Source organism: Antechinus flavipes, chromosome 1 (assembly GCF_016432865.1).
Source record: "Antechinus flavipes isolate AdamAnt ecotype Samford, QLD, Australia chromosome 1, AdamAnt_v2, whole genome shotgun sequence".
Classification (NCBI taxonomy): Eukaryota; Metazoa; Chordata; class Mammalia; order Dasyuromorphia; family Dasyuridae; genus Antechinus; species Antechinus flavipes.
Window position 1 is genome coordinate 154183003 of NC_067398.1, and position 23940 is coordinate 154206942.

At 35.6% G+C, this 23940-nt stretch overlaps 1 long non-coding RNA gene across 3 annotated transcripts in view; it reads right to left on the minus strand.

The window, feature by feature from the left end:
* Positions 1-23940, minus strand: part of LOC127558311 (uncharacterized) — a 142210-nt gene that overhangs the window by 24559 nt on the left and 93711 nt on the right. For 2 of the 3 annotated variants that reach the window (XR_007952759.1, XR_007952762.1), the window contains exon 2: positions 14442-14554. This is a non-coding gene — a long non-coding RNA (uncharacterized LOC127558311). Of the gene's footprint in view, positions 1-14441; positions 14555-17725; positions 17810-23940 lie in introns of those variants that run through there. The other variant, XR_007952761.1, reaches the window with a different exon arrangement.

The following is a 23940-nucleotide window of genomic DNA, read 5'->3' on the forward strand; positions in this document are numbered from 1 at the left end:
GAATTGATTATTCTTTGGTTGAACAGTCTCTTTCCTGTGGGCTTAGGTGGAAAGTTTCTTTTGGCTATTCAGTTCAATAACCATGTAAATTCATCCTGACTTAAAATAACCAGCAGGGATTATGAGAAGGATGATAGCATCCATATTCTTCAAAAATCTCCTGGCTCTAGTCAGGCTACAAAGGGAAAAGAAGAGAATTCTAAAATAGAATGGAAAATATAGAGTGGTTGTCATTGACAGAAGGATTTCTGAACATATATCATCCATATTCATGCCTCTTTTTTTCACAGTCAAGAATTCTTAAATGATTTAAGATATGGACATTTCTGTTGAACTCAATAATATTTGCAAGAAATATAGATGGTCAAGAAAAAAGAAAGAGAAGGGGCAGAAGCAAAAGTATAATAAAGAGTTCCAAACTTTTAGGGTACTATGGACTCCTTGGACCATCTAGTGAAGTTTATGGACTCCTTTCTCAAAATATGTTTAAATGTCCAAAATAAAAATTACCAAAAAAAAATTATATAAAAAAAATTGAAAAGAATTTTTTTAAATTTCACACAAAGCAGGTTAAGAAACTCTGCTATAGAAGAAAAATAGTTGAAAACCATAAGTATAACTATTGCCTAAAGTAGTTTCTTTACTGGAAGAGAGAATGCCTCCTAAGTGGAGAACTTTTTCTTTTTATTTAAATTCAACCAATATGGTTCTCTCTGGGACCCTGAATATATTTATTCCTAGTTTTGTTCTCTGGAGTAAATATGTGTATATTTGTGTGTATATTTATGTATGTGTGTGTATATATATACATATGCACATATATATGCACACATATATCTCTACATATATATACATAGAGAGACATATAGACATAGATATAGATATATTTGTACATATGCAGATTTATGCAGTGTACAAATATAAATATATTCATATTTATGTGTAAATACACATTTTGTGTGTGTACAGAGAGAGGGGGAGAGAGAGAGGAAAGTATGGGAAAGAGACAATGGAGACAAAGATTTTTTAATAGTTCTTCTCTAGGGCTTTAAATTTTCATACTAAGAACCTTATTGGAAATTTCTTTTTGGGGAATTTAAATCTGACAACTGTAGTAACCCTGTCTTCTCAGAATCCCTTCCTGGATATTTACCAATTTAAGTAACCTCTTTTTGAACTCGTCTTTGGAAGCTTCTGAACCCCTTCTCTGTTATCCTGGTGGTATTCAATTTAGAGAAGGAAGAGAGAAAGAAGAGCCAGAGTTCTGTACTCCAAAAGTAGACAAAGTGGCTATATTTCTTTATATTTTTTAACTTCTTAACATGTCGGCCACTCCATCCTCCACCCCAGTCAGTCTTGTATGTCATGTATCCAATTATAAACAAAGAAAATGCAGCAGCCACTAAATCTTTGTCTGGTGTGATTAATGACAGCAGTAGTAGTGATGTAGGGAAGAGGTTTTTATCTATTTAGAAAGACAGAAGACAAGCTCCCACTTCAGGAAGGGTGAGGCACAAGATAGATAGGATCAGACTCTAGTCCCATATAGAAGTCCCACAAGTTATTTAGGCATGCTAAAAAAATCTTCCCCTAGGCAAGTGTAAATATCCCTAAGAACAGGAGGGACCATAAGCAGAGTACCATAATTTTATTTTCATACCCCTAGACCTAACTAAAAGAAACTGTTCAGATAAATTCCATTTGAGCCTTAAAATGGGAGTTGTCCCTTATATCTATTATATGTGAGGCATCAAGATTTTGCAGCATATAGTCGTGCTACACATAGGGTGTCCACCACTCTATTTCACACTAATAAAATCCCAAATCTTATGATGATTTATGTGAAAGAGTACCCTTCTCTTCTCCAGTCTTTGTTTGATAATGCTTCAATGGTTTTAACTATTATCTCAAAGGCTCTTCTAAAATATTCTGTTGTAGTCTTGAAACCCAATTAATTTTAATTAATTATACTTAAAAAAAACTAAGGCTATATTGTATTTATGGTATATAAAAAGTCAGGTAGGTTTTACACTGGTCTTGGAAACAGAAAGATCTGAATTAAAATTCTCCCTCAGACACTTAACAAGCTATGTGATCCAAATGTAAATCATTTAATTTGTCACCCTCAGTTTACCAATTATAAAATGAGAGGGATTAGACACCATAGTTCCTAAAGTCCTTTGTAGACATATGAGCTATATGTAATAAGGAGAAGATATCAAATCCAATTGTGACAAATATGACATTACAACTATTGTTAAATTTTTTAAAATACAGTTTGGGGGGAGGGGGGGAAGGAAGAAGGAGATATTCTTGCAATAGGCTCCTGCTCTGGATATATCCTAATATTTTGGAGATCTAGGTATATCCTTGTGTCTTGAATAACTAAGATTTCATGTATCTTTGCCCCCTTTTCTCTACTCACCAGCTTAAGTCCTACCCCATCCCTTGATCTCCCACTCTATGCTTATCTTAGGTTAGATGCCTAAAGTATAAGCCAAAATGTGCCTGTAATAAAAAAACTAATGTTCTGAGCATCATCAGCCTACTCAGGCTCTTCTGCTGAAATCTCAACAATTCAAAAAAAATAAAAAGCAACTGCAAAAGATTTGGTCACAGGATAACAAGGGTGGAAGTCACTCGTTTGGTAATTCCCTGCCTTCTCCTTATTCACCAATGTGTCCCTGTATTCTTATTTTCTCACACTATTCCCTTCTAGTCCCTAGTGACCAGTAAAACAGGAAGGATTGAGTAGGATGATACATTCTCTTGGCAGGAACATTTCCCATGTTCATAAGCAAATCAGGAGGCTGAATTCTGGGGTCAGACAAAAATGCAGCTGAGTAATTCTAACTGTCCACCACCCAAATCCCTGAAAACACCTGCTCTCATTCACAGCAGAATAAAACAATGACCAAAAACCAATTTTCATTTTTCTTTTTCCAGCATTATAATTGTTTGTAAATACCATTTTTTCTTTAATTACCCCTGCCTAAAAGAGAAATGAAAGCAATAGAAGAAAAATCCTAATGCAGCATTCCAATAGGATCTCAAAAGCCATGCACATGGCTGTCTTATTAACTTCATCGTGGCAATGTGTTATAAAATGTAAATTGCAGAAGAGGGGGCAGTAATTTGTTAATAAATATGTTAATTAGGTGGAGTAAATGCCACTGTGCATAAGGAAAAAAAAACACACTGATTGCAAACTCCATGCATTGCAGATTTCAGAGGGCAAAATGTAGTTAATAAAACTACCTTTATGTTTTATATTACTGCTCTTTAGCATAAAGGGCTAATAACCAATTTACATTAATGATGTGGGCACAAATGTAAATTAGACCCTTTTTTTTTGTTTATATTACTGAAGTGTAATTCTATTGCTAGATTCTTGAATTTGGCCACTTCATTAACTGCAAAGATCTGAGAAACAGATACAGTCACAGGGGCTGCTTTAAGAAATTTTAATATGAAACAAATTACATTGTACTCCCTTGCTCAAGGCATGGGCACTGCCAGGAGAAGCTTTCTCTGGCTCCCATTCCTGCCTCTTTCTAATATCAATTATTTTCCCCATTTATTTCTGTGAACTACCAGGTTTCCAGGAGAGTTCACAATAATCTGTGAACAAAGGTGAAAACCTTTTTTTTGCTATCAGAAGCATGCTGGAGACAGCTTCCTTTTGGATTTGAACTTGGTTTTCTCGACAAGTGTTAGGGAAATTGCCCTAACTTAAATTACAGACTCTTTATCTCTAAAATGGCAGAGATCATATTCATGGAACCTACCTTACAAGGCTGTTGAAAAGATCAAAATAAATTTTAGATCCTCAATCTAGAATAGACCTTAGAGGCTCTCTTCAATCCTTTCATTTTACAGATGAGCTATGGATTAACCAGGACAATTCTGGGAATTGCCTGGGTTAAATGAGGAGTGTGTCATAGGTGGTATTTGAACCTGAGCCTTGCTGCCTCCCAATCAAGTGTCCTAGCCAATAAAGTTAAAATACTATAAAAATAGCAGTTATCACTCTTATCATTACACAAAGAGACCATTGTACCATATGGGTTGTAATAGACAGGGGGTAAGGTGGGGAGGAGAGAGATGGGTCTTGATAGCCTACTAAATCATCAATGTCTCCTGCTAGCCAAAGATCAAATGGAAATGTTGGCAAATTACAGGCGACACCCATTTGTGTTCCTTGATCCAAACTACCCCACAAGGGCTGGTTTTCCATTTCAGGCCTCATTCATCTGGGGCCGTTCATATTTACAGGGTCTTTCTTTCGTCATGCTGTGTGAACAGCTACTGTATATACTGAAAACCAATTTTACTGTGTTCTTTACCATGTCACCAGAGGTACAATAAATCCTCAACCTATTTCCAGTTTCATTATCCCTTGTTTGATGAGGATGGGAAGCATCTTTTCCCAATTTATTTGTTTTTTAACTGTCAGATGAGAAAAAGCATACTTCTTTTGGTGTTGACTGACATTCTAGCCTTTTTTTTTTTCTGAGAGAAGCTGAATCTGGCAGCTCCAAAGAGAGTAAATGATCAGACTTGGGACTGGGGCCTTCAGGAAAAGATCTGTTCAGAGGGGAAATTAGCTTTTAAATTTAAAAAGCCCCTTCAGGCACTTCAGTAACCAAATCCACTCCCATCCCACTCTACCAAGAGCTTGAATACACATCTGTACATTTTCATTCCAAATTCTGTTTTGTAGCAAACAGTAACAAATTTAGATAATGAAGTCTTTGAAAATGAGGATTTTGTTTTGTTTTATTGCATTTTTTGGTGGGGAAAATGGGGCAAATTGTATTATTTCTTTATATTCTCAGTGCTTAGTGCAGTTCCTGCACACAGTAGATATTTAATAAATGGTTGTTGATTTGACTTGAGTCTTATCTTGACTTGTACCCCCTCCTCCATTTTACACATGAGGAAATTGGGGTCCAAGCAGATTAAGTTAGTTTGGTCCAAGGTTAAATAGGTGGTATATCATAAGTGGTAGAAGAGAGATTCAAACTTAGGTTTTCTGAGTCCCCATCCAGAGCTCTATATAATGCTGCTTCTCAGGATTTCAAGGAGACTTAAAGGCAATCTCTCCCATTGTTAGATAACACTAAGGGAAGTGTGGCATGGAAGGAGTAAGGAGACCTGACTTTGATCCCTAAATCAGTCGATAATAACCTCTGTGTGACATTGGCTAAGTGACTGAATATCATTCCAAGCCTTTTTAGAAAATTAAGGGAGTGAACAATAGTCTCTTCACAATCCCCTTTGTAGCTCTGATATTCTGAGGATGTATATAACTGTTAGAGAGGGTCTCTTTAAATTGAGCTAAGAGTGGAACCAGGAAAACATTGTACACAGCAACAGCAAGATTGTGTGATGATCAACTGTGATAGAATTAGCTCTTCTCAGCAATACAGTGATCCAAGGCAATTCCAATAAGCAATTCCAATTTTCAATGGAAAATATCATCCACACCCAGAGAGAGAACTATGGAGACTGAATTCAGATTGAAGCATACTAATTTAACCTTTTTTTCTTTTGTTTTGTTTTTTTCTTTCTTTCTTTCTTGTGGTTTTCCTCTTTTGTTCTGATTTCTCTTTCCCAAAAGGACTCATATGGAAATGTTTAAAAAATTAATGTATACATATAACATATCAGATTGCTTGTTTAGTATGGGGAGGGGAAAATTAAGGTAGAGAGAAAGGGAGAAAAAGATTTTCAAAAATCTTCCAAAATTGAAAGTTGAAAACCATCTTTACATGTAATTGGAAAAACAATATACTATTAAAATAAAATTTAAAAATAAAATAAAATAAAATGATCTGCAACTCATACCATAACAACTGAAAACTCCAAGAGATGAACATGCCAGAGAGATGTATCTCCTAAATTCATCAGATGCCTTTACTCCATGACCTCTCCCTTTGACTATAAATAACTCTTCCCAGAATCTCTATTTAAAGAAGGCATCAAGCTAGCCACCTCTTAAGTTCTCACCAGGCTACAGTCATGTAGATTTTTCCATCATGGCTGCTCACCGTGTACTTTCTCCCATCAGCTTCCTTTTAGAATATAAACTCTTTGAGGGTAGGATCTGCCTCTCTTTTTCTGGTATTTGAGGGCAACTAGATGGCACGGTGGATAGAATGCCAAGTTTGAAGTCAGGAAGATTCAATTTCCTGAGTTCAAATCTAGTCTCTAATATTTAATAATTGTGTGATACTAGGCAAATCACTTAACTCTATTTGCCTCAGTTTCCTCATCTGTAAAATGAGTTGGAGAAAAAAAATGGCAAAACCATCCCAGTATCTTTGCCAAGAAAAACCTAAATGGGGTCTCAAAGATTCAGACATAATTAAAAAATGATTGAACAATAATTATATTGCCAATATTTAGCACAGAGCCCAGCATGGAGTAAGGACATAATAAATACTTGTTTGACTGATTGATTGTCCCAAAAAAGAATTGCTCTTTAAGAGACTTTGTATATACCACACTTTTTTGTGAAAGGGTTTTAGGGACAAAAGTTTGTCTGCCCATTCTGGAAAATCAACCTAATGGTCTAATAAGAAGGGAATCTGCTCACCTTACTTTATAGAGGACACTCAGTCCTGACAAAAGGTTATGTATTAAATTTCATTATTTTGAGAGGAAAGAGAATATTGGTGGCCTGTCAGTGGGGTTTGAGGAATGTACATGTCTGAGGAATAGATATGTGCATATAAGTAGCCTTACTAACAAATATCAAATATAGATTATTGTTGCACTGATTACTATATGTAATAAATACATTATAACATCTCTTTAAAGAATCCCATTAAGTAAATCCCATTGAGATAATATTTATAAAGAATTTAGCACAATTCATGGCACATATTAGGTGCTTAGTTAATGCTTTTTCTGATCTGGAGAAACTCATAAGAACTGATTCATAATGAAGTGAATAGAACCAGAAGAACGTTGTACACAGTAACAGTAAAATTGTTCAATGAAGAATTGTGATTAATTTAGCTCTTCTCAGCAATACAATGATCCAAATCAATCACAAAGGACTTATGATAAAACATGCTATCTGCCTCCAGAGAAAGAACTGATATTGACTGACTAAAGAATGAAAAGTGCTATTTTTCACTTTCTTTCATTTTCTTTTTTCAAATCTTCTTATTCAAAATGACTAATAGGAGATGTTTTACATAATTGCGTACATTCAGCCTATATCTGAATTCTTGCCATCTAAAGGAAGGGGGAAGAAAGGGATGGAGAGACAGAATTTGGAATTCAAAACTTTAAGTAAAAATGTTTTTTTTTTTATTATTTTAATACTTTTTCTTTTCCTCCCTACCCTTCTTCTTTGGTCATGTAGAGGGAGTTTTCAGCAGCCTTACATTCAGCTGACATTTTCAGAGCTTGGGGGAAAGGAAGAGAAATTATTGATGTGCTAATTATCCAGCATAGCCACAGATATGCCCAGTAGAGCACATTGCTCAAAGAGGGAGGCAGCAGGTCCTCAAGCCTACTGACTTATCTGAGATCAAGGACATGTGCTACTATGGAAAATGGAAAAGGGAACTTCACTAGGCAGTACCTCCTCTGAAAAGCACACCATTCTCTGCTTGCTTTTGGTTAGAGAACACCATGAAGTCTTACCAACAAAGGGGGGCTGCTCAAACTGTACCTAGGTCCACACTTTCCATAACAGTCAGTTGCCAGGTTGTACAATGTTGTCTGGCAGAGAGGAAGCTACTCAATATGATGCTCTACGTATTCATGATAGACTTATAGGAAGAGAAAAAGGTAGGGTGTTCCATTTGGAAAATATAATTCTCCTTATACTAGCAGAGCAGTCACTCTTGCAGAGAAACATACACATTCACACACATATACTTCAAAAGATGCTTCATTATTTAAAGTAAGAGAAGAACATTACAAATATCTTCATATATGTTTATATATTAATATATAGACATATGAAAGTGTGTCTGTGGGTACATGCATACATTGTGAGTATATATAAGGTGTACATATACCTATAAAATATATGTTCTTATATTTCAATATGTTATATAAAATTTAAAATAAATAACCAATGGAAGATAAACCTAGGGAAGGTAAATGGGGGACATAATGGGGAAAACACATAAAAAGTAATATATATAGACAAAGCATACTTTTAGAAGGATATTCATGTAGGAAACATGTGAGGCTAGGTGTACGTAGCAGGGCAATATATGACTATGATGCTACAGGACTCCCAGTGTCTTTTGATGATGTAATTGGACACCTTCCACTAGACCTATCTTTTCCTGGTCTCATGTAGCATGTAACTACTTTTAAATATCTGGTCTTTATGTTTGTGGCAGCCCTCTTTGGAGTGGCCAGAAACTGGAAACTGAGTGGATGCCCTTCAACTGGAGAATGGCTGAATAAATTGTGGTATATGAATATTATGGAATATTATTGTTCAGTAAGAAATGACCAGCAGAAATTTCAGAAAGGCCTGGAGAGATTTACATGAACTGATGCTGAGTGAAATGAGCAGGACTAGGAGATCATTATATACTTCAACAACAATACTAATATGATAATCAATTCTGATGGACATGGCCATCTTCAGCAATGAGATGAACCAAATCAATTCCAATGGAGCAGTAATGAACTGAACCAACTACACCCTGAGAAAGAACTCTGGGAGATGACTATGAACCACTACATAGAATTCCCAATCCCTAATAAATAAATAAATAAATATCTGGTCTTTGTTGCATGGTGTTTCATACAGTTTCCACTCTCCATTGCTCCATAGGGCAAAATACTAGGATTGTTCTAATGATCTTATGGCCTCTACTAACATTGTTTGACTGATTCCCTAGTTATAGATCTTCTCTTCTACCGGCTTCTGGATTTCAAATGATATTCTTAATTTAGATGCTATTCCTTTCTCATAAGAGCAATAATGAGATCTACCATCTTTTTAAAAAATTCATTTATTTATTTTTAGCAGTGTGGTCCAATGGCTTCAAGCTTCAGCTCTTTTAATGAGTTAAGTAGATTTCTCCACAGCCAGCCAGTATCTGACTAGGGGAAAATAAAGTTGAATTCTTGAAACAAAGGATTAAGTTAAAAGACAAAGCCTCACTGCAGCTTCACTTGAAGTTTTTTATTCTTGCTTTCTCCCTTCTTTTTCACTTGCATGGGATGCCCAATCTTAGGAGATTAAGAAAAATCACAAAGGCCACAGCATTCCCCAAAAGTGATTTTTGAAGATAGGATGGATAACAATCAAAAAGTTCAAGGGAACTTTCTAATTCTAAATCAGATAGAAGCTTGGGATAGTGACCTTGCTCTTAATGAGCAAGATGATTTAGGTTCAAAAACACAATTAAATATCTGTAGACCTTGCTTAGTTTTATAGAGCTTCATTGTAGAAACTTATGGAGGAAAAAAAGATAATCATAGGTCAGATCCTGCAAAATAACAATGTTCTTTTTCTGAAGACAGTATAGGAGGATACACAGGGAATACATGTAGTCAGAATGTCCCTATATGTATGAACCTTGGCCTCTCTCTAAAAAAATTTGCCAGTCCCAAATTTTTATCTAGGGGCAATTTTCCCCTTCAAAAGAAGAATTTTGCATTAAGGGAATAAAACCTATTCCAACAACAAGCATTTATAAAGTACCTACCATGCACTATGTTCTAGCTATATAAACATAAAGAATAAAACAGTCCCTTCTTGCATGGAGATTTTATTATAATGAGAAAGATACTAACACGCAAAGGATACATATAAAGATAAAATATAGATAGATAGATAGATAGATAGATAGACAGACAGACACACAAATTAATACAAGAAGTTAAATACAAGATAATTTGAAAGTGAAAGGACAAGGGAAATCAGGAGATTTGTGAAGCAGAAATGAGGACAGACTGCATTAAAGGCATGGGTAATATCCAGTTTAAAGATACAGAGGTAGAAGGTAGATGTCACATGTGAAGAATAGAAAGGAGGTTAGCAGATTTTTTTTTTTAAATTAACAGAATAGCCAGGTAGCTAAGTAGAACTTATTAGCATTCAATATGCTTTTGATCTATTTCTTCAGGTTCACCAGGAACAATGTAATTGTCCCAAGCCTCCAGTTGACTTAAGGTTAGAAATTTATCTTTAGCATCTATCAGTTTCTGAATGCCAATTCCTATTCCTTCAAAATTATTTCTGGGGGGCTGCTTTAGTCTAAGACGCTATGATTATTCCCAATGCTCAAGATCATTTGCGTTTTTCAAGCAAACCTGTAGAGGTGGGAATTCCACACATGTTCTTCATTATACATATTTTCCAGGCTTTTTTAATATATTAATCTGTGGTGCTGATTTTTTTTCCTCTTAGATTTCTTTTGTTTTTTTTAATACTATATATGCAATGTCTCCCAGGGAGGAGAAGTGATACTTAGGAAACTGGAAATATGAAAAACAAAAGAGATCAATAAAAAAATTATTTTTAAAAAGGAAGAAAGGGAGAGAAGGAGGCAAAGTCATAAATTTCAGGTTGTACTACAAGGCATTGCCTTCAACTCAGTCATTTGTTCCAAATTTCTGCCTTTATCATATGTAAATATGCATGTGAACATCTTTGCCATCTCATACAAATTTACAGTTCTATATCACAAAGTCTGTGTTTCTTCATATTTAGCAGAGAACTAGTCATTGTTCCATTGCTCTTACAAAGACAAAGAATAGTAGAATTTTAAAATTAGGAGGAATTCTACAACAACGCATCAAAAAAAAAAAAAAATACACACACACACACACACACAGTAGCAGCAGCAATAAGTCTAAAAAGGAATCCCTATTATATTATATTATACCTAATAAGCTAGCCTTTGCTTTCATATCTCCAATGAAAGGGAAACCATTACCTCCTACGGCAGCCCATTTTACTTCTTTTTATAAATTTGTTATATGACTATAGGGTGCAGAGCTGCTCAGGAAGTAAAATGCTTCAAAATAAGGCACAGTTCCTGACATTGAGGAAATAAGACTAAATACAAGTGAATGGTTAGTTAATAAGCTATAGATATGTTAGTGGAAATCATGGCAGGGTAACAAATAATAAAAATGAGGAAATTAAAGAAATATAGGAAGATTTGTATAAACAGATGCAGAATAAAGGAATCAGAACTGAAAGAACAAAATACACAATGGCTACAATAATGTAAATGAAAATTCTGAACAATCTAAGCAGTCTTGTTCCTAGAGAGCAGATAATTAAATATTTTTCTTCTTGGTAAAGAGAAGAGAGACAATGGGAGCATAATACATTGACATACATGAGCATTCTATTGGTTGTCTCTGTTTAACTGTTTTTCTATATTACAAGAGATAATTCAATTCAAGGGAGAGATGGGCAAAGATATTCAGAAATTACTCTGGTATAAAAATAAAAACCAATAATTTTCTTTTTAAAGAAAATCACTGCTGAGAGATATGGAATTCTTAATAGAAACTCAAGGAAGCTCATAGAATTCTGGACTGCATACAAATTGTTCAGAAACAAACCACCGAATTCTGGCCAGACGTTGACTCTATAATGATGTAAGAAACTCTGTAGGTCATGGTACCTCCATTATCTTACATCAATAGATAAGGTTAGCTAAAGGGTTTCCACTGACTACTTGGCGAGATCAGAGCCTCCTCCTCAGAATTTTTAAAGGACATGCTATTTTCCAGCTGGTTCTAATTCCTCTAAGTGCACTCCTTTGCAGACAGTTGCATGCCTGAGTTTCCAGCTCTTGAATTCTTTTACTTCAAAAAACTGACTCCTCCATTCCTCTAACCCTCAATTAGTAAGCAAAAGAACCAAATAAGTGCTCATTATCTTCACTCTAAAGGGATCTTAAAGGGACCCAAGACCCCTTTATTTTATCCAAGCTTTTCTTCATATCTTTCCTTAGGATTTCTAGTCTGTATAGCAAAGCAGCTAATGGTAAAATGGCTAGTGGGTATGAGAAAACTGCAAATTGCCTCATACCCATATAATTGGTAGGGATTTTAAAAAAAATAATTATGGCAAGACAAGACATGAATGTACTCTTGGTGGAACTTCTTATGATAAAAAAAATTGTTCGTAGCCTTTAATCCTGAAGTACCTCAACTAGCTAGGCATCTAGCCAAAAGAGGTAAAAGAAAGAAAGATTCTATATATAATAAAATATTCATTGTGGCATCTTTTTTGTGTTTAGCAAAAGAAAGAGGAAGGAAGGAGGGAAGGAAAGAGGAAGGGAGGGAGGGAAGGAACAAAGGAAGGAAGGAAGGAAGGAAGGAAAGAAGGAAGGAAGGAAGGAAAGAAGGAAGGAAGGGAGGGAGAGAGGGAGAGAGTGAAAGAGGAAGGGAGGGAGGGAAGAAGGGAGGGAAAGAGGGAAGGAAGAAGAGAGAAAGCGAAGGAAAAAGGGAAGGAAGAACCGAGGGTAAAGGAAAAGGAAGGAAGAAAAGAAGAAAGGAAGGAAGGAAAGAAGGAAAAAAGGGAGGGAGGGAGGGAGGGAGGAACGAAGCAAGGAGACATAAAGACTAAAATTGTGGTATGTGAATATAGTGGAATATCACTATGCTAAAAAAAGGACAAATATGACGAATTTAGAGTAACATATAAGGAATTATATGAATTGGTGCCAGATAAAATATCCAGAACCCAAAAATTTATATTCAAAATACTTATAATAATGTAGACAAAAAGAACAATAAAACAAAACTGAATACTGTGTGATTAAACTGACCAAACTTGGCTATGGAGAATTGAGAAAATATATATTTGCCTTCTTTCATTGTAAAGATAAGTTTGGAAGTAGACTATTGTTTGTATCAGATATAGTTGATATGCTTGGCTGGTTTTGCTAAAGTATTTTTTCTTTCTTTTATTTTAAATCTTTATTATAAGAGAAGATTTGTTGAATAAAATAGGTAAGATGATTATTGGGAATGAATACAATGTAAAAATAAAAATATATCAATAATTTTTAAGTTCAAGTAACATTGGGTACATTGTAAAAACATCAGAGTATTATTTTATGTTTGTTATTAACAAAACTTTTTTTCCCCTTTTTGTATCCTGTGTTCATTGTATTTGCAAATTGAAGAAAAAGAATTGTCCAGTTTTTTGGGTGGGCATTATAGTCAATGAAGTAACATTCCTGTAGTATGAATGGATCCTCTTGGGTCATTAGTACCTTTGTCATCAGGGTGTGTTCTTGCTTTTCTTAATATCTTGCTTGCTCCTTGGCATTTATCTTAACTAGTACAGTCCCCAAAGGGCTGCTGATCAACCCCATTCCTTTACCTATTTTTTTAAAAAATGTTTTTTGGTACAGATCTGTCATCTCCGTAAGAAGAACTCCCAGTGAAGAAACTTCCTTTATCAAAACAGATCAGCAGTATATAGTCTTAGAAAATTGTCTGGAGTCCTAAATAGACAAGGAACTTGTGCTGAGCTTACCCAGACAGTTGTAGGGATTGCCTGACCCACATCTTCCTGGTTCTAAAATCAGCAAGCTAGCCCCAGATCCACACTGCATTTCTTCATACAGTTCCTCAATACCTACCTTGGCTGTAGGAACACAGCAAAATTCAGCAATAACCAAACGTTTACTTGATGTGATGACTTCCTTTCTCTTTTACCACTTTCTTATAAACCCTGAATCTATTTTTCCCCTTTATTTTCTTCCTCTATCATTAGTCACTCATTCCTATGCAGGATAGCCATTGTGGAAACAAAGGAAAGGTCCTTTCAGAAATTTCTCCATTCCAGATAAATAGGATGAAGTCTTAAATATTTCTAGATTTTCCATTTCTGATCAAGACCTCTCATTATATAATTCATCTGTTCTGAATAGCATGAAACAACAAATAAATGAAAAAAACACATAAGTTTTCCTTTGTGAGCACATTTCTTCAATGATGTCACATTTTGTGTGAATGGTTTAAAAAGTTGTTCAATTCACTATTTTTTCTTCATGAGGAATTTCAGCTACTATATTTAATTGATCTTATAATTTTGTGGCCTCAAGCACTGACTGCTTTGCCAACAAATTAAATAAACAGATATGCACAGATGATTATGCACCAAGATCATTTATGACTCTCACTAGAATCTCTCTAGAAGTTATACATGTGTCTGTATGTCTTTTTTCTTAGACAAACAACCCTCTCTTTTCACTGCTATAAGATTAATCTGGGTTTAGAATTCACATTTAATAGGCACAGACTTAAAGAGGGTGTATACAAGTTTATTACTGCTCAGAACCTTGATTCAAACAAGGCATAAATAGAATAAAAATAATACACAATTAACAAACACAGTGGCCACCATAACAATAAAGACAATATAATAAACAAACAAACAACATACATGATCACCATTCCAAGGAAATACTCACATCTGAATTTCTTGGGTAGGAGAATCCCTGGTCCATTTAGCTGTGACCAGAGTGGGAAAAATTTGCAGGAAAGCTGTACAGTCCTTCCTGGGAGAGATTCTCAAAGTTCCTTTCTGGGAACAAAAGACATGGCCAAAACTCACTAAGATTCCTTATTCATTAGGATTCCTTACAACTGCTTTATACAGTGGTCATTTAAGCTGCATTAAGATTTTTGGTTCACCTTAAACTACTCCTTGTCTATTTTTCCACTGCAAACTAATACTTATATTTCATTTCTCACCACCTTTACTTAATTTATCAAACACTAAGTGGTTGCTCGGTAATGTCCAACGTTTCATCATCTCATTTGGGGTTTTTACAGCAAAGACATTGGAGTGGTTTGCCAATTCCTTCTTCAGCTCATTGGTTTTCTTGGAAAAGATATTAAAATGATTTTCCATTTCCTTCTCCAGCTCATTTTAAAATGAGGAAACTAAGGCAAACAGGGTTGAGTGACTTGCCCAGAATGTCACAGCTAGAAAATATCTGAAGACAAATTTTAACTCAGGAAGATGAATCTTCTTGATCCCCAACCTGGTACTCTATCTACTATGTCCCCTACATACCTAACATATCAAATCAGTTCCCAGAAATGAGCTTCAACAGCATATATCCAGATAGATTTTGTTGTATAACAAAATAATGAGGCACATTTCCCAGCAATGTCTTATATTAGAGCAAAAACAAAGAAAAACAAGCCCCAAATGTCAATCAATTATATTACACACATACCATGGAGTGCAAGATTTGGACAGAACAGGGAGATATACTCCTCAATATTGGAAAAATGAGTCAAAGTTCTTGGACTACTTATAACTAAAATAATAACATTCTTTAGGTAAGTACAAGAAATATATTTTAGCGATAAGCAATAGATGTGTCAGTGATCAAAGGAAAGAGAAAGAGGAAAGGGTAGCTATTACTAAGAGGATTTGAGCTCTAATTTCACTTGAAGTCAAGGAATAAAGTGAATATAATATTTGAATTGAAATCCCTAGAGGATATTCTTCAGAAATTCTTCAGCTTATTCATCTCTTGTCATGATTCTATCATTCCAAATGACAAAAGAAATTTTGTCCTTAGTCATGGAAATTATTTCAAGCTACAACCAAATGGAAGGTATGTTCAAAAAGCATCCACAGAAGTCCCAATGGTAGCATAAGGTTCCAGTGTCTAATGTTAATATAGAGAGAAGTTTTGTAGTAGAATAAGATTTAGAAGATCTAAAACAATTCACCACATACTCAAATGAGCAAAAATGAGTTTTTTATGAAAAGAGTCATGGAGGGGCCATAGAAAGGCAGGAATACTAAAAAACAATTTGGTATTATTTGCAAAAAGTCACTTTACTATATGTCACCCCTTTACGTAATTATTGGGCATATACGTATGTGTGTGTGTGTGTGTGTGTGTGTGTGAGAGAGAGAGAGAGAGAGAGAGAGAGAGAGAGAGAAATCTTTTAATCTTGCCACATGATCAGGACATCTTCTTTTCCCATTATATCATTCTGTGATGATGTCCTGAGCTCCTTATTGGTTATTTGTTGCAACCTTCTCACATCTACCATTGTCTTCTGTGTGAAACTCATTTTTAGTATTCATTTAGCATTGGCGTATGTGTTGAGCACTGTAGTAAGTAGTGGAGACATTTTTAAAAAATGAAACAATCCCTATTTTCATAGAGCTCACATTGATTTTGGGAAAAGTAACACATTAAAAAGAGTTCAATTTCAGGGCAAATAGAAAGTCCCAGGGGTTCTTAGGATACATGAAGAAGTCAGATGATAGTGCCTAGCAGTCTAGAGGGTGGAGAAGCAAATGGACCTGATGGCAAGAACTAAAGAACCTTTGTCCTTCACCATTCCATTCTTACAGGGCATACCAATACTCACTTATATTTTACTCCACTGATACATCAAACCTATTTATAGAGATGAGCTCAAATAGCATGTGCCCAGATATAGTTTTATCTCTATAATAAAGCAAATTGAGGCACAGTAGCAGGGCAGATGGCAAGATGTAGTCATCCATCCCTTTGAAAGGACGTTCTTCAGAGGCATCCATGTTTCATTTCTTACCACCATATAGTAACCCCAGTATAATGTTGGTATTGAAAAGATAAATATTTGCTTTTATGGGAAACTTGGAGTCAACAACAGAGCTCTACAATTTCATAAAGGCAGGAGTTCTTAACCTTTGAGTCCCCAAAGCTGTTTTTTTTTTCAAATATTTTGATAGAAGACTTTCTGGATCATGTAATAAGATGGATGACTAGAGCTTTTCTCCAATTGCCTTGGCCTCTCAAACTTCTCCAAAACAGAAAATATGCACCAAAGAAAAAATGACTTCAGTTCTCTCTGTGATTTAGGACACCCAGAATCTAAAGAAGATATAATAAACAACTCATGAACTTACTTCTGATAATTGACTCTATGGGAGGTGATAAGATTACCAAGTGAAGGAATATAGAAAGAGAAGAGGCCCTAAGTCAGAACCTTGGGTACACTCACTATTAGTGGGCATATCCTGGATCAAGATTTAGAGGAGACATATAAGAGGAGAATCAGAAAAAAGCATTATCATGAAAACTAAGAAGAGGAAAATATCAAGAAAGTGATTGAAATGTGTCAGAAAGTATCAAAAATAATTGGACTGCCAATAAAATAAAGATGTCAAAATAATTAGGTTTACCTAAATTAAGTTACCAACAATGCCATATCAATGAAATCACTAAAGAGGAATTTGACAGAGCTAAGCAAAATGATAACTAAGGTATGAATGAAAGAAGGTAATATTTATGAAAGGATTGTGAAAAGCTTTAGCTATCCCAAAGAGGATTTTACATTTTATCCTATCTGGACTTTATCAACCATGTCTTCACACAAGGTCTCTTCACACCACATTCCATTCCCCTTTTCGTCTTTTTTATGTGGGACCTCCCCAGTTAGAATGTAAGCTCCTTGAGGACAGGGACTTGTATTTGCACTTATATTCTTCCTTATATTTATATTTCCAGCCCTTAGCACAGTGCCTAGCACACAGATAGTGATTAATAAATGTTTGTCAATTGACTTTTACATGGAACTCCCTCAATAACTCTCCCGTTTCCACACTGCTGGCATTAAGGCTGCTGTAGCTACCACAAAATCAAGTTTATACTTTGTCTCTCCTTTCCCTCTTTCTAGGCTCATGGAGCTACACCAGGCTGCAAAAGTCTGCTCCAGGCAGGACAGAGCATAGTACCTCTGTACATCCAGATTGCAGAAACTTGCTGAGGACACATAACCAGAGGTAGTAGACAACATTCTGAGCTGTAAAAGTTCTCTGCAGGAGAGCTGGGAATAGAAGAAAGGGAGAGGACATAGGTTTGTATTGGAAACAGAGCTCAACACCACATCCCACTCCTCCACTGCCCTCTTCCCAGAGCCTCAGAGACCCAAACTACAAAAATCAAACCTTGCAGCTAGTGCTGCAGCATGCTACTAGCTACCAGCATGGCATCTCTCTGAACTTCCAGTGCCAAGAACAGAGGGAACAGTACAGAATACAATTGGGGGAGAGGGAAGGCTGGGCAGGCATTCCACTAAGCCTGAGGGAAAGAGCACAACTTTCAACTGCAGCTGGTTCTGACTACCCAAAAGTCACTTGGGGTAGTAATCTAGGCTGGTGTAGGATGAGTTGGCATGGGAAAAGGCTGAGAAGCTTTGAGATTCAGTCTCCCAAAACAACATCACAGAATGTGGAATCAAAGAATCAGAAAGCAAGCAGTGAGAAAAAATAAGAGGAGAAAAAAAAGACTGAAATTACCTAAGATTCCAGGAAGAAGAAAATTCGACCATAAGTGATAAATCAACAGGGAAAACATTAACAGCAGAAAAAAATATGGCCTCCAGATCTAGTGAGTTCAGGCATCTATAAATAAATACTGCAAAAGAAAGAAAAATGATCCAGCACTTGATGAGACATAGACCTCTGTGGAATTTGAGGAGAACATAGAACATCTAACATGCTGTTCCTGAGAGATTTAAAAGAGAAATGAGAATGAGAGCAGAATTTATTACCTACGCAGCAAAATAATGAGTAGAGGAGGAAGAATCTGTAATGGCAAGCCTTACCAAAGAAGCAGAAAAGAAAACAGTAAGTAGATTAGAAGAAAATATCTTCACTATATAAGTAAAATATTCTAATCTCAAAGACAGGCTCAATAGACACAACCTAAAGATCATTGGTCTACCAAATGGATAACAGGATTAAAACACACACATACACACACACACACACACACACACACACACACACACACAACACTACAACAAGGAAATAACACATGAGAATTGCCTAGAATTTAAGAACATAAAGAATGAAATATCAATGGAAAGATTTCATAAATCATCTCCAGAAAAATCAACACTGCAAACTCCAAGACTCATAGGGGTTAAGTTTAACAATTCACTTCAAAAACAAAAAACTCTGCAAGCAATCAAGAGAAAGACCTTAAACACAAATGAAAGGAAATGTGAATAACATAAGACTGTTCTGTACCCACTAAAAAACACAGAAGGAAATGGAATAATATGTTCTGAAGAGCCATGGAGGTCAGGATGCAGCCCATGATGACCTACCTGAGGTTAACAATAAATGAAAAGAAAAGAAAAAATGCTCAATTTTTTTTAAAGAGGCATTTGAAGATTTTTAGAAAGAAAACCAGACCTGAAGAGATTGTTTGCTTCTCAAAAGTCCAAGACAATAGAGATGCAGGAAAAATGAACCAAAGTTGCAACCAAGCTGAGACCAATAAGAGACCTCTTTTGAAATGTACACACAGAGAAAAGAATGAAGGCAGAAGTCAGGTAGAGGTAACAGTGAAGAGGCAGGGCTAGAGTATTATGAAGAGAACTTGGCAACACCCTTCCTCCAGATGAATCGATGTTTTTATGGGACTACATTATAAAATGAAAGGGGAAAAGGATGTAGGGGTCTAGAGGAAAGTATGTGATGTTCCTGAGTCAAATTAAGGGTTAGCAATGGGGAGGGAGGTAACCCAGGTGTTCTCAGGAAGAGAACAAACTACAGAGGAGTGGGTGAGAAAGAGGGAAATATTGAAAAGATGAGGGAAAAGAGGAGCATTTTGCTTTAGTACTGGGAGGAGCTTCTACTGATGTAGGCTCCTAGGGGTGAAGACATGTTCTTTGAAGGAAAATGGGAACATTGTGCTTAGTGTGCTTTAAAAGATTTGATTCTAAAAAAAGAACATTTGATCTACCTGAGAAGGGAGGAAGTTGGTTATGCTGGGGACAACTGGCACTTGGGAGGAGAATTTGAGGCAAATGAGAAAAGAAGGTAATCAGGGAAAGGATATAAATTAGTGGTGGGTTGCATAAACAGAGACATAGTGTTCCTACAATAGGCCAGTATCTTCTCTGTCATCTGAAGAAATTGGCTTTTTTCTGGGAGTGAAACATAATAGAAAAGAGGTAAACTCGAATAAAAAGTGCCAAGAGGTAGAACCCAGAATGGAAACCTGGGAAGTTATAATTCATGAGGAATATATACACTAGTGAGAGAGACTAAATTATATAAGGAGCAGGAACCAGAGAATGAGTCTAAAGTAGACAAGAAAAGAAGGCAGAGTAATAAAGAGAATGAGACAAAACCTCTCTGAAAAGGAGTGCAAAAAATGAAATTTAAAAACCTAGTGAACAAAACTAGCTGAAGGGGGAAGAGGAAATGAGAATCTACTTGGCTGAGAGGTTAAAAAGAAGGAGAAAATGAAATAAATAGATAAAAGCACAAAAGAAAAAGGACGTAATATGCAAAACCCTAAAGGGAAAGGTAATTACAGGAGGAGGGGATCAGCAATGAGGAAAATTAAACTTTGGGAAGTAGGGTCACCTTAATAATAGGCCAAAATAACTGAAGTAATACCATACCCCATTTACAACAGAAGAGGAGGGGGAAACATAGTATCAAAAATCCAATACTGGAGACAAATGGAGGAAAATATAAGATTTTTTTAAATTTTAAACTTTTAAAAATATATGAATGTATTAATACTAATGAACTAAACAAGCCAGAAAAAATGAAAAAAAAAAGGGTGGGGGGGAGGTCAGACTGTATAAGAAAATCCTGGAATCTGTTGCTTACAAAAAATGTCAAACATTCACAAAATAAAAATAAGGGGAAGGAGGAAATTTTACTATTTTCAAATGAATCCAAAAAATCAGGAATTTCTATCATGCTATCTGACAAAGCAAAAACAAACATCAAAAAGAATTTTTAATAAATAAACTACATTATGTTGAAAAAACCACAGACAACAAACTAATATCAGTAATAGTTATCTGCTCCAAACTCCTTAGCATTCAAATTCATAAAAAAAATAACTGAATACTAAATAGACATAGACAATGATACAATAGTGAAAGGAGATTTCAATATCCCTCTCTTGATTTTGGATAAGTCTAACAGAAAGATAAAAGGGTAAATAAGGAGCTGGAGAAAGTAGAGTTAAAAGACTCACAGCATTTTCTTGATGTTTCAGCAAAAGAAAATATATATTCTTAACATTACATGGAACTTTTACAAAAAATTAACTATATATCATTAAGACAAAGAAATATTGCAAACAAATATAAAAAAGCAATAATAGTTGATAATCCTCTAAAGAACATAACAATAAAAAATAGTCATTGGTTCAGGAACTATAAGCAAAAAACACAGTGCTATTTGGGAATTTAACAAGTGATACCACTATCTTCTCAGTTACTCAGGATTGTAAGTTAGGTCTTAACCTCAATTCCTCACTTTCACTCAATAAACCTAATTTTTTATCATCTCCTTCTCTCCTATAACATAGCAGTTTGTTTAACCCTCATCACCTTATCCCTAGACTATTAAAATTGCCTTTATATTAATCTCCCTAGTTCAAATCTCTATTCAATCTATTTTCCAACTCAGCTGTCAAAATATCTTCCTAAAGCATAGGTCTGACTATGTCATTCCTCTACTCAAAACAAAACCCAGTAACTATTACATCCAAGATCAAATACAAAATCCTCCATTAGGCTTTTAAAGCCCAACGTAATCTTATCCCTTCCTTCATTTCCAGTCTTATGGCTTTGATATTGTTGTTGTTATTGTTCAATTGTTTTCAGTTATGTCTGGGGGTTTTTTGGCAAAGATAGTAGAGTGTTTTACCATTTCCTTTTCCACTTCTTACATATTACAACCCTCCAAATACTTTATAATGCAGCAACAATGGTCTCCTTTCACATGCTGCTGCTTCTCCCAACCCATGCAGCATCACCGGCTTGTCCTGGACCTGAATGCTCTCCCTCTTCTTCCCTACCTCCTGATATTCCTGACTTTCTTCAAGACTCAACTTCAAGTCTTTCCCAGTTGTCCAAAAGCTAGTGCCTTCCCTCAAGGATGACCTCCAATTTACCACACATGTATTTTGTATGTCTTCTATCATTAGATTGTAAACTCCTTGAAGGCAGGTTCTGTTTTGTCTTTTTGTTCCCAGGGTAAAGGCTTAATAAATGCTTGATGGCTTTATTGACATGCTTACTACCTGTATGACCTCAGGCATGTCATTCAATCTCCATTGACTTCAATTTCCTTGCAAAATGAGACATTCAGACAAGAAGAACTCTGAGGTCCCTTCCCAGTTTCAGATTTATAATCTAATGTGCTACTTTAGCTAAATCTAATGTGCTACTTTAGCTAAATCATCTTCCACATTTGTAAAATGAAGGGATGGTCTTGATGGCTTCTGAAGTGGTTTCCCACACTATATTTATAACTTTTAAAAATTAGCTTAGCTATCTATGGATAATATCTATAATGTAAATCACTTTACTTCCCTGGACCTTAGTTTCTGTAGTTCAACCTATAAAATGAAGGGGCTAAAACAGATGTTCTCTGAAGTCCATTCCCATGCTATATCTATGATCCCTGCGTTTGTATTTAAATTTCAGACATGTTTTCCAATCTCTCCCCAGACTGAAGGATGGATGGAAGTGGTAGAAAAGAAGCTAGGGTTAGCATTTCTCCCCTCACCCTAATCTCAAAGAGAGAGAGAGAGAGAGAGAGAGAGAGAGAGAGAGAGAGAGAGAGAGAGAGAACAGAATGAAGACATAAATAAATAAATAAACGAATGAATGAATGAATATGGACAAACAGAATCTTTTTGAAAGTTTCACACAATGCATTACATACTTAAAAAGAAAAGTAAGAGGTATATAATAGAGATAATCAGTTTCATGTACAATTCTGCCATTATGTTCTATAATGTTTATATGTCAAATTCATAAATTTTTTTAATTTAAAAAATCACTCTCCAAACTGGAGGAAGAAAAGGTCTCTTGTCCTTAAAACTCTCTGCCTTTGTGGTTGTTGCTATTCAGTCCTTTCAATTTTGTCTAATTCTTTGTGACCCCATTTTTGGAGTTTTCTTGGCACAGATACTGGAGTGGTTTGCCATTTCCTTCTCCAGATCATTTTAAAGATGAGGCAACTGAGGCAAACAGGGCAAAGTGTCTGCTAAGAAGTATTTGACTCCAGGTTTGAACCCAGGAAGATGAGTCTTTCTGATTCCAAGTCAGTGTTCTATCTACCACTTTCCTAGGAATCACAGAGTACCTCCTTTGCATAGGTGAACAGGGAAGTAGGAGACATTTCTTGTCACCACCCAATACTCCTCTCTGGAGTGCCCCACCCTGGTGTGTGTTTACTATTCCCTGCTGTGGGGGCAGAAGGAAAAATCAGGATAATTATAAAATAACTAATTGTGCAAACGGAAATTTAATTAGTTGCTGTGAATTAGTGCCTACTTTGTTTATTCTAATCATTCTCCATGGTTTAGGGCAATCCATGCCAGGGTTTTCCCCCATTAGCCTGAATAATCATGTGTTGGCCATATGTGCCATTCTCTTGGCTCCTAAGAAATCTTTTGACTTATTACCATTCCAGAATATCAATGTGGAAAAACTCTGATCAATTTATAGAATACTCAACAAAAACCTGAGCCTCCCAGTGCTAGAGACCAGGAGGGGCATTATGTTCTCTGCTGCATGCAGTGAATTTTAAGAAGGAAAAAATAGCAGTGGATTAAACCAAATGTCATAAACAAAAATCATTAGCATGATGTCAAAGACTGAGTCCCACCCTTCTGCCTACCCACCCACCCTTCAAATAACTAAACAACAAGATTTTGGCAGCCATTAAAAGCTAATGGCTTGTCAATTGTGAGCTTTTTCCAGAGAAAAATAAATTAAAATATTTGGAATCTTTGCAATTCTTATTTCCACCTATTCCCTAATGCCCAAATTTTAAGTGGATCAAACAAGTCTAGCACTACATTCTTGTTTATTTTAAAGCAAGTGAATCACCATATTGTCTAAAATCAAAATTGCTATATTTCTCCCAAAGTCTCCTCCCATTGCTGACTTCTTGAC